The sequence below is a fragment of the Microtus ochrogaster genome, chromosome 6, assembly GCF_000317375.1.
Source record: "Microtus ochrogaster isolate Prairie Vole_2 chromosome 6, MicOch1.0, whole genome shotgun sequence".
NCBI classification, from domain to species: domain Eukaryota; kingdom Metazoa; phylum Chordata; class Mammalia; order Rodentia; family Cricetidae; genus Microtus; species Microtus ochrogaster.
Window position 1 is genome coordinate 55,829,238 of NC_022013.1, and position 15,178 is coordinate 55,844,415.

The window sequence follows — 15,178 nt, forward strand, 5'->3', positions numbered from 1 at the left end:
CCAGAAACTCATTCTCAATGTCTTTTTCTTTCTTCTTTTCTTTCTTCATGTGGCTATGTGTGTGGCCTGTATCATGTATCTTTAAATGTGTACGGAGGCCGGAGGCTGACTGATGCCAAGGATCTTCCTCAATTGCTTCTCTCTGCATTCATTGAGGCAGGGGCTCTCAACTGAACCCAGAGTTCACCAAATGTCTCTCAGGACTAGAACATTGAGTACCCATATTCCCCCTTGCAGTTATGGGTAGGTTCCCATGCTCACCTGGCATTTATATGTGCTATGAATCCTAATGCCTGCAAGGCAAGAGTTTTACCATTGAGTCATCTTCCCAGTCCCGAGACTGAATTTCTGTTAAAGTTTTGAAACAGAATGCATTCTTCTCTGAAAACCTTCAGTGGTAGCTCTTAAGGTCTTCCAGTGATTGGATCTGGATCTGGTTTACCTCCTGGAGGATCCTGTACTCTATTTTAAGAAGATGTTAACCATATCTACAAAATAGCTTAACAGAAACAAGTAGACTAGTGTTTGATCATACAATTGGCTAACACATCTTGGCCATGTTGGCACATAAAATTAACTCTCATGGGATCGAAGAAAAGTATGTATACTTTTTTTTTTTCAAAAAAATTAAGAGATGGCTATGTGGCCTCCTTTGATCAGGTTCCTCGCAGTCCCCTCCCCAGCACTAATTTTATAAGATAGAGATGAAAATGAAATAGAACGGATCTCATATGAAGAAGCTGTATCCAGACAAAATCTGCATGCAAACAGCGAAGAATCAGACATTTCCAGAGAAGCTGGAACATGGCAAAATTTCTTGGTAATGCCACTACAGACACTGCAGCATTAACTCTGAGTGGTTCTTGGACCTGCCACTAAAGGATGACTAGGACAGGGCTTCCATCTCCCAGCACAGTTCTGAACCTCAGGGACAAGCTGCGGATTTGACAGGGGTCATAGACACAGCGAGAAATGGCCAACAGTCCACCCTTCCCACCTGGTCCATTTATTTTTAAGAGGGCATCTTGTGCCAAGATGACTTGGGAACCTTAGCCCACGTAGCGAGCATTAAGTGAAGTGCCGCTGTGCTGGGGCTTGGCCAAGCCAGGGCATGGCTTTGGCTTCTGTTTCCTGCACAAGCACCCTTGCCAAAGAGTGTGGCTGATCCACAAAGAAGCAGAGGAATGGATGTTTCCCTGCTTTCTTCAGTACGTTTTCCCTGTGCAGTTCTAAGGTGAAGCTGTTTGTTGTTAGACTGACAGTTCTTTCCGTTTTTTTTCCTTCCAACATCCTGCTCTCCCAGGACTCAAACATTGCATGCTGTGCTGAGAGACAAAGCTGAAAGATGCCCAATGTGGGCTCCTCCCCATGACCAAGTTCCTGATTGGCTCAGACCCAGCTCTCAGGAATTGCTGCCCACTCATTCATTCAAGGACATGTTCCCCATGCTTGTTACATACAGATGTGAGGGTAGGAGTTGAGAACACAGCTGTGACAATCCTAGGGTACCTATTCTTGCAAAAGGACCCTCTGTTCTCCCATCCCCATAGCCAGATGTGTTCAGAGATATGCCAATTCCAAGATGGCCTTTTTCATTCCACATGTTTAAGTATTCAAAACATATTTTAAACAGTATCTCATAGGAGACAAGATTTCAAAAAAAATAATACAAAGAGAAGAATGAAAACTAATAAAATTATCATTTTTACATCCATATTCAGAAATAAAACTGCTAACATGCTGATATATTTTGTTCCGATCTCCTTTCTTCTCTGATACATGTAGCTTTGGAGATATATCACATCCTTACATCCTTTCAATAGGAAGAATTAGTCCCCTTACCCTTTTCTTCCAAAGAACTTATGGGAACAAAAGCTCTTGGCTAAGAATGAAATGAAGCCCTTTTCTAAGGGTGGCTTTGTAGCCCCTCCAGGGTAACCAAGGGAGCCTCCACGGAAGCACAAACTGGCTGCTTTATTAAGAACCAAAAGCGGAAACAAACCAAAGACAACACACAGCCTGGCAGTGCAGAAAGTGACTCCAGGAAAAAGGGAGGTGCAGACTGATTATGTGGCCATCAAGGAAAGAACAACCTGTTCACAGAGGCTTGGGGCTCCATCTCTGACAATAAGTGTTAATATGTGTGCTTGGGAGATGTAGGCGTTGATGTATCTAACCAAGGAAACAGAATCGAGGCTCACATCAATGGAGATATTGCACAGAAAATCTTACACAGGGGCTGCGAGATAGCTCCGTCAGTAAAATGATGGCCGTGGAAGCATGGGGACTTGAGTTTGAATGGCAGAGTCAATGTCAAAAGTGTCAAGTGTGCTGGGTGTGCACTTGTAATCCCTGTGCTTTGAGGAAAACATGCAGACCCTTAAAGCTTGCTGGTTAGCAAACAAGAGACTCTGCTTCAAACACCAAGGGACTGTAGATGTCAACTGAAGAACAACACTTGAAGCTGAACTCTGGCCTCTATATGTGTGTACCCACATGCATGGGGCTGAACACACACACACACACACACACACACACACACACACGGAGTCTGACCCATTGCTAAAATCCATCTAACCATTAAAGTCCTTCCAGGCGCATATTGCACGGTAGTCTTTGTCACTGAGGGTTGGGGGTTGGGATAATCTTCTATAAGTCAAACATTCCTTCTTTGACTTAATCAAAGCCCCTGGATGACATCAGAGTAGCAGAGTCAGGTCAGAATAGGAAGATAGATGTCACTGGAAGGGATTTTCCTCTCCTAGGAGAAAACGGGGTTAATTCCAAATTGAATAGTATAAAGATCTTGCTTTTGTGGGCTTTGTTTAATGAAAGAAAAGAAAAAAAAAACACATTAGGAGTCACTCTAGGAGAGACAAGAGCTGTAGAAGTACAGAATGGTAGTCACAACATATTGCGAGCTCTACAAAGAACATTGTTGATGTAGACATAATAAGATAGCCTCTATTGATTGATTTGAACAACAGTAATGGAGCTATAATGGGAAAAGGGAAAGAAGGATGATGTACGAACTAGACCAGCCACAGGAAGTTGGTCCATTTTCTGTTGCTATAGCAAAATACCTAAGAGGGGACAATTTATGGAGGAAAATAGTTTATTTTGGTTCTTGTTCCTCTTGGCTGAAAAGTGCCAAATCAGGCAGCTGTACCCAGAGAAGGCAGTATGACTCAGCTCCTAGAGGAGGGAGGAAGGGCAAGCGGGCATCTATGAAGAGACAAATCATGAGAGATGCCCTCACTCTCCAGCGAGTCCTTCTTGAAACAACCGACCTAGCCCAGTGAGTACAAGAACCCGTGCCCATTTACTGACCTTTGCCTTGTGACTTAATAAGTTTTTTGAAGATCCCAACATTTCACAACACCATTCCACTGGCAGTACAATTTCAGTGCCTGCTTTGGTAGAAACAAACCATGTCTACACTGCAGTGCAGCTGGAGACTTTTCTCTGTCACGCCTGGTCCTGATGGACTGGTTTTTCTCCCGTCTGCCGGTCACAGCAGCTGCTTATAAAATAATCATTAGGAGGTTTAATATTAAGTATAATTGTTTGACGGATGGCTCAGGCTTCTTACTGGCTAGCTCTACATATAAATTAACCCATTTCTAATTATCCGTGTATCGTCATGTGCCCCGTGGCTTACTAGGAAGGATCTGTCATCTTACTCCTCTGGTGGTTGCTGGCGTCTCCCGTACCCTGCCCTCTTTCTCCCTGTATCTCTGTTTGGATTTTCTACCTAGCTATATTCTGCCCTACCATAAACTAAAGCAGCTTCTTTATTAACCAATGGTAATAAAGCATAGTCACATCGTACAGAGGGAATCCCACAGCACCACAGTGACTGCAAAGTGTTAATATATAAAGTTCACAAATTACAAGTGATGGCTTGGACAAGATGAGATGTGCTTAGAGCTGGCACATGGTCTGTTTTATCATCACTGTATGTACCCCTAGTTCTCTTAATTGTGTTTGTATGGAATCATCACTAAAATTTTTATAATCAATGAAGAATAGTCATCTACAACATGGACGTTGGCCTTGCTGTATAGCTGTTGTTGAGAGATGGTGTCCTGGGGTTACAGGAGGTGGAAGGGTAGGGGCTCACTGTTTGTGTGCTGCATTGAGGGCGAGAAGCAACTTAGACCCTGGTTATTGGCATAGCCAATGATCTAAGAAGTCCTGGCCATGGAAGATCTTTAACAATGAAGACCTTTTCTGAGACACTGATGAGAATCTTCCCAGCAGCTTGAGAGAAAGCTCAGCAATGAGTGAATTTGTTATACAAACATGGGGAACAAATCCCCAGAACCTTCCTAAAGTCAAGTACAGTCCTAATCATACATCTACAATCTCAGTACTATTGGCAGTGTGTGTGTGGCGGGGGGGGGGGGGGAGAAACAGGAGGATCAGCAGATTTTGCTGGCCACCAATCCAGCTCCAGGCTAAGTAAGAGAATCTGTCTCAAGGGCATATGACAGAGTGACAGAACAGGACACCTGACATCCTTCTGCGGTTTCCATGTATAAGCATGGCTGCACTTGCACTTGACTCTGAACCTGCACAATATTCTGCACTTGCACATACACACTACATTATTTTTAACATTAAAAACCCTAACCTTTATCTACGGCCACATGTTAGAGGAAAGACACGGAGCACGGAGTTGCACATCTGTGTATACGGTTTATGGCCTTTCTAGTTAACAGCATCCTATGGACATTTTCTACATAATACACATCTTGAAAATTTGCTCTTCATGACATCTGGTGCCACGTGACTGTGACATCAGTGGCAAATCTACATGCAGAATACTGTGTAGGTTCAGAGTGAAGTGCCAGTCCCCTTCTCTGGCTGGAGTCCTGGCCCTGCCCCTTTCCACCCTGGACACTGGGGGGCACAACTGCAGTTTCTATCTCTGAAAATGAGACAATCAAAGTACATACGCCACAGGGCATTAGCAAGACTTAGAGAAATGAATACATGCAAAGTGTGTAAAACCAGGCCTTCCACTTAGTAAGCACTCACTAAATCCTAGCTACTGCTGCTTTTTTTTAAACAAAATTTACCCATCCTTCCTTTAAATATAGGGTTTCCTTTTCCAAAAATTCACTTTCATAAACTGGGTAATATTGTGCATAATTTCCCAGGATTTAATTATACACCACAAGTATATATCTCAGTGACAGAGCATGTGTCCAGCAGTGGGTTCAGTTTTCAGCACCAAAACCTCCACTGAATTGTATAGTGTCTTAGTCACTGTTCTGTTGCTGTGAAAGGGCACCATGGCCACAGCAGCTCTTATGAAAGAAAGCATTTAATTGGGCCTGGCTTGTAGCTCACAGGTTTAGTCCATTATCATCACAGCAGGGAACATGGGAGCATGCAGGAAGACATGGTGCTGGAGAAGTAGCTGAGTGTTCTTCATCCAGATCCTCAGACAGCAGGAAGAGAGAGCCATGAGGCTGGCTTGGGCTTTTGAAACCTTAAATGCCACCTCCAGTGACACATTTCCTCCAGTGAGGCTACACTCACTCCAACAAGACCACACCTTTTAATCCTTCTCAAGTAGTGCCACTCTCTGATGGGATGGTACTACTTCAGACATATGAATCATTCAAACACATGAGTCTGTTGGGGTCGTTCTTACTTAAACCACCACATGTAGATAATTCCTTTTCGTTGGATAGTAATAATGCATAGGAAATAGAAGATAAATAGTTTTAATTTTATATCCAAAGATCAATACAATGTATCTGGCATATGTATTTAAAATATTTTCCCATACATGCAAACACACCCATACTTATAAACATAAGCATAAAAGTAGAACTCTACAAAAAATGAATTTTGTGAAACTGCTCTAATTTTCTTCTTATCAAGTAAGGACATTTTTTTGGGGAGAAATAATTGAATTTTTAATGGCTATTTACTATTCCTTTAACGCTTAAATCATTCTTTGTTAGCACCCAATGTTATTGCAAGCAGCACTTTACTACATTTTGTTTGCGTGTGTGTGTGTGTGTGTGTGTGTGTGTGTGTGTGTGTGTGCCTCAGCAGGCATGTGGAGGTAGAGTGTAACCTACAGGAATCACTTCTCTCTCTTTCTCTCTAGCATGTGAAATAACTCAGTCATCAGACTTGGCAGCGGATGCCCACACTCATTAAGCCATATTGCTGGCCCACAAAGTATTTTTGAGGGCTGGGGTTTTAGTTCGGCAGTAATAGAATATTTCCCTAGCACGCACAAATCCTGGATTCAAGCCCCAGTACTGAAATGAACAAATAAAAACCCAACATTTGAATGATAGAGAGATGGCTCAGCAGTTAAGAGTTTTTTATTACTCACAGAGGACCCACACTCGGTTCCCAGCATCCATGTCTGGTCACTCACAGCTGCTGGTAACTCCAGTTCCAGGGGGGTCCCACAGCCTCTAACTCACATAGACATACCCACATGTAGACACACATGCACACACATAATTAAAATAAAGATATATCTTTAAACTAAAAACAAAAAAGCACAGTATTTTACTCCTATGTTCAGAAGGCTGAGGTGGGGAGAATCCTCATGTATTCAAGGACAACCAGAAACAAACAGAAACTGAATGTCTTTTTCCTCTAAATTTTGTGTGAGGTAGGACTAAGAACTATGCATTTTATTCGGGTCCAAAACCACAGCTTTTAGATCCCTCTGCAATGGTCACAGGAAGGTCTCTGTCCTGTAATGGGGCAATGATAAAAGTTTAGGTCTGCTATTTGAAAGTTCAGACCTCTTCTGACTAAGTCTCTTATTTGAGAGACATAGTCTGTCTCCTAGTTCTGAAACTGGGCTCTGGCTGAATGAGAACACATGTATGCGAAAGTGTAGGTCCTTAGACAGGTCCCCAGCTGTGGAACCTGTCATGTCTGGCCTGCATGACACAGAGAATGCCCCTGGCATCTCCTAGGAACTGTGGGCCCTGGCTGTTTATTCCTCCTCAGTCAGCCTCCTCACCAGGTACCTGCATCGGTGCTCTTCCAACTTCAGCAGGCTTGAACTCAAGGGCTCTGTCAGAACAGACTGCTGGTCACGCCCACAGATAGAGTGGAGCTGAGTTTGTACGTCCCACAAACTGTAGGTGAGGAGGTCCAAAGGCCACACTCAAGTACCTGCTGCAACTTGGCCACGGGATCACTTTATCCTCACCGGGTGATGATATGACTGGCTCGCTGGTTCTTGGCTACTGTAGGCATCACTGGAGCTTCTGAAAGCTTCTAGGGTCCTGAGGTCCAGCAGAGTGCTTCAGTAGCCTTCCTGCCTGTCCTCCAGCCATTCTGTTCTGCAAGCTGTGAGCAGAAACCTTCCAAAACCCCAAGTAAGAAAGCACAAGTTCCCATTCTTCAGACTTTTGATGTGAAGGAGTATTTTTTCTCCATCGTCCTTTCCTGTTTTAACACTAACTATTGCTGAGTTGGGGGGGGCAGACCCCTGTCAGCACCAGGGTGTGAGAGAAAATCCATAAAAGTGGTGATAGCTTAGGGAAAATTTTTACTGATCTAATAATTAGACCTTTTTATCTGAGGGGAAGAGTAAAGAAACCCAGATGCTTTCTGATAACTTCTCTTTTCCTTCATCTTAAATCCTCTCTGAGAAGCTCTGTCTCCACATTGCCACACAGTTTGTTACAGCTTCCTCATCAGCCCTACCCAGTCTCTGCTACGTACAGCTCTGTCCAGTTCATTTGTTCTCTGTCCAGTTCTCCTGCTGCTCTCTGCCTAGTTCTTCTTTCTTCTCTGCTGTTTCTCTACCACACTCTGCTGTCTCTCCTCTCCGCTGTCGCCTCCTCTCACAGCCAAACTCTGGACCAAACTCACAACACAAGTTACATAGTTTCTCTCAGGCTAAGCGTGTCTCAATGACCCATGCATGTAGCTCTAAGTTGGTGAGGGTTCCCAGACAGAAAATGACACTGGAAATCAAGACTTAACAATAACAATTAGTTAGCTGGACCTTGAGTGGTAAGGAGTATGTGCAGAGTACAGTTGCTTCGAACTCTGGCTTTGAGTCAATAAACAACACCTGGGGAAATGACCATATATGTATGTGCCTCCAGAGGCAACCAGCCTGCTTTGAGTCTCCTGAGGTATTAGCTAAATGTGTAAATGACTGTCCTTGAGCTATGAAAAGCATCCTGTATTATTTCTGTTCATTAATATCATATAACTTAAGCAGAACCATCCTCTAGATCATTCACAGCTATATGTGTGTCCAAAAGTATGAAACACACACCAAATGGCTACGGAAAGAACCCCACAGCTGTTCTTATTAGGGAGGCATAGCAGTGGTACCCAGGATCTGCAGTTACAGATGCTTGTCGGCCATCATGTGGGTGCTGGGAACTAAGCGCCAGTTCTCGGAAAGAGCTGCCCGTGCTCTTAACTGCTGAGCCAGCTCTCCTGTCCTATTACTTCATTCTTAATGCTTCCCTTCTTCAGCGGACATCTGGCTACTTCGATGGGGCTCTAATAGTGGGGTGTCTGCTGAAGAAAATAATTTAGGGAATATTTAAAAAAATTGTTGTTAAGAATACCTAGTGTAATATTTCACGAATAATCCCTGAAACATATAGTAATTGTGGTTTTTCATTTCATTCATTCATTAAGTTTGTCTTTTTGTGCTTATTTTTTTAATTCTACTCTTTCCTGGTTTCAGGCTCAATAATTTTGTTATTTTCATTATATAGGAAATGGGATAATATGTTTTTTTTTAAAATTTTACTTTTATTCTATATGTATGAATGTTTTGTCTGTGCACCAAATGTGTGCCTGGCGCCCATAGAGGCCAAGAAAGGGCACCAGTTCCCCTGGAGTTATAGATGATTGTGAACTGTGATGTGACTGCTGAAAACAAAATTTGAGTCTCTTGGAAGAGCTACCAGTGATCTTAACCACTGAACATCCATCCAGTCCTGGAAAAAAAAAATCTTCTATCCTCCTAGTTTGCATCTGGGCCCTTTAAAATAAATGACAGATCAACAAACAGTAATTGACAAATGTGTCTCATAAACATTTATCTTAGTTAGGGTTTCTATTGCTGGGAAAAGATACTATGACCATGGCAACTCTTATAAAGGAAAGCACTTAATTGGGGCTGGCTTACAGTTTCAGAGGTTTAGTCCATTATCATCATGGTGGGACATGCAACATGGAGGGAGCAGATGTGGTGCTGGAGAAGGAACTGAGAGTTCTACATCTTGATCCAAAGGCAACAGGACATGAACAGAGACACACTTCCTCCTACAATGCCACGCCTACTCCACAAAGGCCACACCTCCTAATAGTGCCACTCCCTATGAGCTCATGGGAGCCAATTACATTCAAACCACCATAACACTCCAGACTCTTGTACAGGACAGTAACTAGAAGTGGCTTGCACTTCAACTTCCTTCTTTGGTGAAGACAAAGGAAGACTAATGTGAATGAGACACGTTTGGAAATGGTGACCAGAAGACCCTCAGGAAGAGTTGGGATTCCTTCAGGGATGAAGTTCTCTTGAGACTTAGGGCTCTCCTCTTTCTGGACCAGCGGTGACACTGTTACAAATGCAAAGTTCCTCTATAAACTGAACTCCCCTTACCAGAGGGTGTCATAACCCTGCTTTCCACAGATCATCTCAAAAGAATTCTTTTTCCAAAGAATTATTCTGGCATGTTCTGGCTTCCTACCAATATGTTCATCACTTTTAGATTATTTTCTTTTTCAGACTTTTTTTTGTTAGTCTTTATTGGCTAGACTTGTTTGGTTTTGTTTTTTGACACACAGGCCTCAAATTTACAAGTTTCTGCCTCAGCTTCCACATTCCTGGAGTTAGAAGTGTATCCTGCCACACTTTTCTGCTAGCATCTTGAATGGAAGGTTTTATTGGTTTGTTTCACACTCGAGCTGAAGAGTGTGATTGTTATGTGTGGGCCTAGACTGTATGCCCTGGAACTGTTGTGAGACCTCCCTTCCTCCCTCCCAGCTCGTGTATCCAGTTGCAGTAGCGTCACCATCTTTAACATACAATAAGACATCTTCAGGTTTGGAACAAAGCTCAGCCGGTAGAGTGCTTGTCTGTAATGCAATGAAACCCTGGGTTTGATCCCCAGCACTTCACAAACAAGGGGTGGTGGCAAGCCCATGGGAGTTCAAGGTCATCCTTTGAATACCAAGATTGAAATCAGTTTAGACTGCACCAGATCTTATCTCAAAAAACAAACAAAGAAACAAACAAAAACAACTGTGGTCTCTGCTATAGCTAGAGGCTGTGTAGATGTCAATGTTCTGGGCTCTCACTAGAGGCTGTATTGACCTCTGTGTTACCACTGAAACCGGTGGAGACGTTCATGGTCTGGCTGTTGCCTGAAGTCATGTTGATGTCCATATCTCTTGTTGCCGTCAGATGGCTGTTAATTGTCCATGGAGCTATACTACCACTGGAGATCATGTTGAGGTACAGGGTTCATGCTGCCACCAGAGGCTGTGTGGCTGTCCTTGGCATGTGCCCCTGAAGGAAGTTATAATGATATTAGTGGTACTTGTTATCACTGAAGGCTGTGTAGATGTCCACAGTCTGTCCTGCCACCAGAGACCAGGTGGAAGTCCATGATCTGTGCTGCCACTGACTGTAAAGGGCAAGGAAGCTTCTTTTGCAGTAGTGTTGATGACTGCAGACTCATGGTTGGAGAATGAGAGACATAGAAGTCTTCTGTGACAACCCCCACCAAAAAAGAAATAGGGAGTCATTAGGAGTTTGAAAGGTTGTAATAGGGATCCTGAAGTGTAGCTCTTTATAATTGATGGCTTCTGGCAAGAGTGGGGTTAGGGAAGGGCTCAGCTTTTTTTAAGTGGCTGTCCACTGACTATGCTGTAGTGAGAATATGGTATATGTGCAATATCAGTTGAACTTCTTTCTTCCTCTCTCTTTCTCTCTCTCTCCCTCCCTCTTTCCCTCCCTCTGCCTCATTCTCATTCTTTCTTCTTTCTTTCTCTCTCTCTTTCCCTTCCCTTCTGCCTTCCTTTCTCCCCCTCCCTCCCTCCCTTCCTCCCTTTCTTCTTTTGTAGACAGGTCTTCTGTCGTCACAAAATTTTATTTTTTTGAAAGGCTAAACAGTTGCCTATGTACATACTCACTACAGTTGTGTGTGTGTGTGTGTGTGTGTGTGTGTGTGTAGGAGTGTGAGTGCATGTTTGTGTGGGTGCAGCTACACATGTGTGTAGGTTGTACATGCCTACATGTGTGCCTGAAATGAATCTTGGATGTATGAGTGTGTGTGATGTATGTATGTGTATGTGTATGTGTATGCACCATATAGGTGCAGAAGAGGGCATTGGATCTCTTGGAAGTGGAGTTACAGGCAATTAAAAAGAGTAGCCAGTTGTCTTAAGCGCTGTGACTTTTCTCCAATTCCATCTATGCTACTTTTGTAATGGCTGCTCCAATTTTCATTCTCGCCAACAGTGCACAAATGTTCCTTCTCTCCACTTTCTTGTCCACTAACTCAACATTATTCCTTCATGGTAACAGCACGTATCATGCTAAGAGACTGGCAGTCAGAAGAGAAACATGGCTGGATATGGAGAGTATCTGTGAACTCTCCATATCCAGCCAGTGGAAAATTTTCACTAAACTTAGCCTTAGCAAGATTCTTTATAAAACTGAGGAGCCTTTCTCAGGTTTAATTAAACACAGAAACAACGTTGTCACAGGTAACATTAGATATAGCCAAGGGAACGTCTTGACTATAAAGGCTTGTCTGGACTCTTTCATCTCATTGACCTCCCATGGACATCAATGCTCACGCTTTACAGCACCACATTTTTGGACCCTTCTGAGTGAGGTGTGAAATTTTGCTGCCAATGTGCTGACTTGAGTCTTGCCCCATACCTCTTCTCCGTGAATACTCAGTCTGAGAGAGTGGCTCCCCTCTCTGATGTTCACCAATCCACCCGTTCTGTCAGCTTTCAAATGTCACACTGTTGTGCTGGATTCCAGTTCTTCTGCATTCATGGCCGTGGCTTTCAATCTTATCTTCTGCTACTTTTCTCCATCCTGCTTTCCCCCTGCCACCAATTCTAAGATTCCAGTACTTTACTTCTCTGTTGTGCTCTCTTCCCCTCCTCCTCCTCCCTTTCTCTTTTCTTCCTTTTACCCTTCCTTTCTTATTTCCTTCCTCCCTCCTTCCTTTCTTTCCTTCCCTCCCTCCCTCCCTCCTTCCTCCCTCCTTCCTTTCTTTCCTTCCCTCCCTCCCTCCCTCTCTCCCTCCCTTTTTCCCTCCCTCCCTCTCTTCCTTTCTTCTTTTGTAGACAAGGTCTCCTGTCGTCCATGAACAGACCTTGAACTTCTGATCTTCCTTGATCTACCCCTGGGGAGTGCTGAGGTTGTACATGTAACCAGGAAGTCTGGTTTTAGTTGTGTTTTATTATCATCATTATTTTCTAACTTTTATTGATTCATATTTTGCATTGGGATTTAATGTTCCTATGATGATATACCTATGATGGAATATATCTATGATGGATATACCTATGATGAAAGTCAAGTTTAATTTCATATCTAATAGTAACAGAATCTCCCTATGAAAAGGCAACTGTGATTATCAGTTTCTCGAGAGTCTCCCTAGAGATAGTCTCACCTTTGAATTTATAAATATTCATATCCATCCATATTTCTTCATTGCAGCACACTGTTCCTATATACAACTTATTCTGTACCTGGCTTTTGTCTTTGCTATCTAGACTTAGAGTGAGCTTTACTTGAACACACAGATAAATATTTGTTGTTGTTAAAGACATTTCTTCATCTTTGATTCTTGGAAATGACTTGGGCCACTCTCTGGGACACTACCCCAGCAAAACCTGCTCTTGGCTTCTTATACTAAAGATTCCAATGAACTTAAAATAAAAAGATTCCAATGGAGGAACAACTTGCTGTCCATCCCACCTTCAGAGGCTTGCACCACACCCAGGCTTTGTCTGACCTTCCTGCCCATAAAGAAGAATGAGACAGCACTGCCCATAGAACACTCATTCCTGCCACCAAACAGCTGAGCTAAATGGGGAAATGGTTCTTTCTGGAAGGGCATCTGTGGACCTTCAGCAATGACATGCTGATGCCTGGCAATGAGCCCAGAATCACAAAACTTTCTCAGCCATATCAAACAAATGGCATTTGCACCATTAGGGCAAGGCTCAGCAATATCAAATCAGCAATGCTTCCTGGTTTCTATGTGTGCTTCTCCTTTTGTACAAATAAGGGGTCACTTTACACCAGAAGCAGTCAGGGCCCAGGACTACACAGTAGCTTCATTTCTCCGCCTCTTGAGCATGTGTAGGAGCCCCAAGCACTGAATCTCTTAGCAGATTATTACAATGTCACTTCCTAAAGATTCAAGACACAGGCACAGACAGTCAGACAGACAAACAGATAGAGACAGACACACACACTGCTTCTTGTGTATTTCTATTGAAGAGGAATCAAGAGGAAGGATAGAAATTTTGCATACATTTTTCATAGATTGTGGATGGATTTTACTGTACTGACTGCCATCTCCCAAATTATAATATGAAGACTTATTATTAATTATGAAAGCTCAGACAATAGCTTAGGTTTATTTCCAGCTAGTTCTTATAGCAACCCATTTCTATTAATATATGCCCTGCCATGTGGCTCGTGGTTGTTACTGTTCCTCCTGCATGTTCTGCTTCCTCTGTTCCTCCCTTTCTTCTTCCCAACACTGTTTCTGTCCCCCCACCCCCAATCCTGCCCAGCTATTGGTCATTCAGTTTTTTTTTTATTAAACCAATCTGAGTGACAGATCTTCACAGTGCACCAAAAGATTATGCCACAGCAGGTATAGAAGCATTTACCCTCCAGTCTACTCTATTTTTAATGGTCACATATGCTTGGCTAGGTCAGTTAGTTTTCTTCTCTTTTCTTCATGAGATTATAATTTAATTACATCATTAATGCTGTGGAATAATCCTCTTGTACACTGCAAAGATTTGTCACTTGAATTGGTTTAATAAAACACTGATTGGCCAGTACCCAGACAGAAAGTATAGGTGGAACATTATAAACTGAGGATGATGGGAAGGAGAAGGGTAGAGTCAGGAGATGCCAGCCAGATGCAGAGAAAATAGGAAATGAACATGCCATGCTAATAAAGGTATTGCCATATGGCAGAGGGGAAATAAGGAATATGGGTTAAATTAAAATGTAAGAGCTAGTTAGTAAAAAGCCTGAGCTATTAGCCAAGCATTTGTAATATATATTAAACCTCTCAGTCAATTATTTGGAAAGCAGCTGCCAGGTATTTGGGAAGTGGCTGCTAGGTATTTGGGAATAGATTGTTGGGACAGGAAATGTCTGTTTACAGTAGATCCTGTGTTAAGCAAAGTCTCTCAAGTTCCCTGGCTTACTTCAAAGAAGGTAAAAAGGAAGGGAATTGAGCATTGAACTGCACTGAACTCGCCAAGGCAGAAACTGTCCCAAATATCCAGTGTCCCTTTCTTCTATGGAGATGGGCTTTGTCTCTATGCATAGGGCTGAAGAGACGAAAGAACACATTCATCAGTTTCTGTTTATGGACTAAAGTTTGGCAGAAGACATACAAAAGGAAATGTCCCTTGACCATATTTGGGAGCGATCCTGAAGAAACTTCTAGGGTATCTTTTGTCTTTTTTCATTACCTTCCTGGGACACAGATGTTGACTTGCCTCCCAGAGGTGAAACTGTGAAAGAAAATGTTGTTAAATGCAAAATGTTAAACAGCAAGATAGACTCTATGTAGGACCGCCGTGACAGTATAGAAAACACGAACCAGCGGGTATTTGCTACCAAGGGCCAAGGGTGGAGCTCAGAGGCTAGAAAATTACCAGGCGAAAACATCAAAGGCAAGGGAGATTCCAGGTAAACTGACCTAACAGGATTCTTGCTCAAGGAAGGCCTGTCACCTGGAAGATGGTGCTGGGGAGGAACCTGCTTGGATAGAAGGGGACGAGATGTGGCGGATGGAGGAGTCTAGCCAACCAACCTAGCAGGATTCCTTTTTAATAAGTTTATTTATTTTACATTCCAGCCACAGTTTCCTCTTTTTCCTCTCCTCCCAGTCCTTCCTGCACCTCCCTCCCTTACCACCCT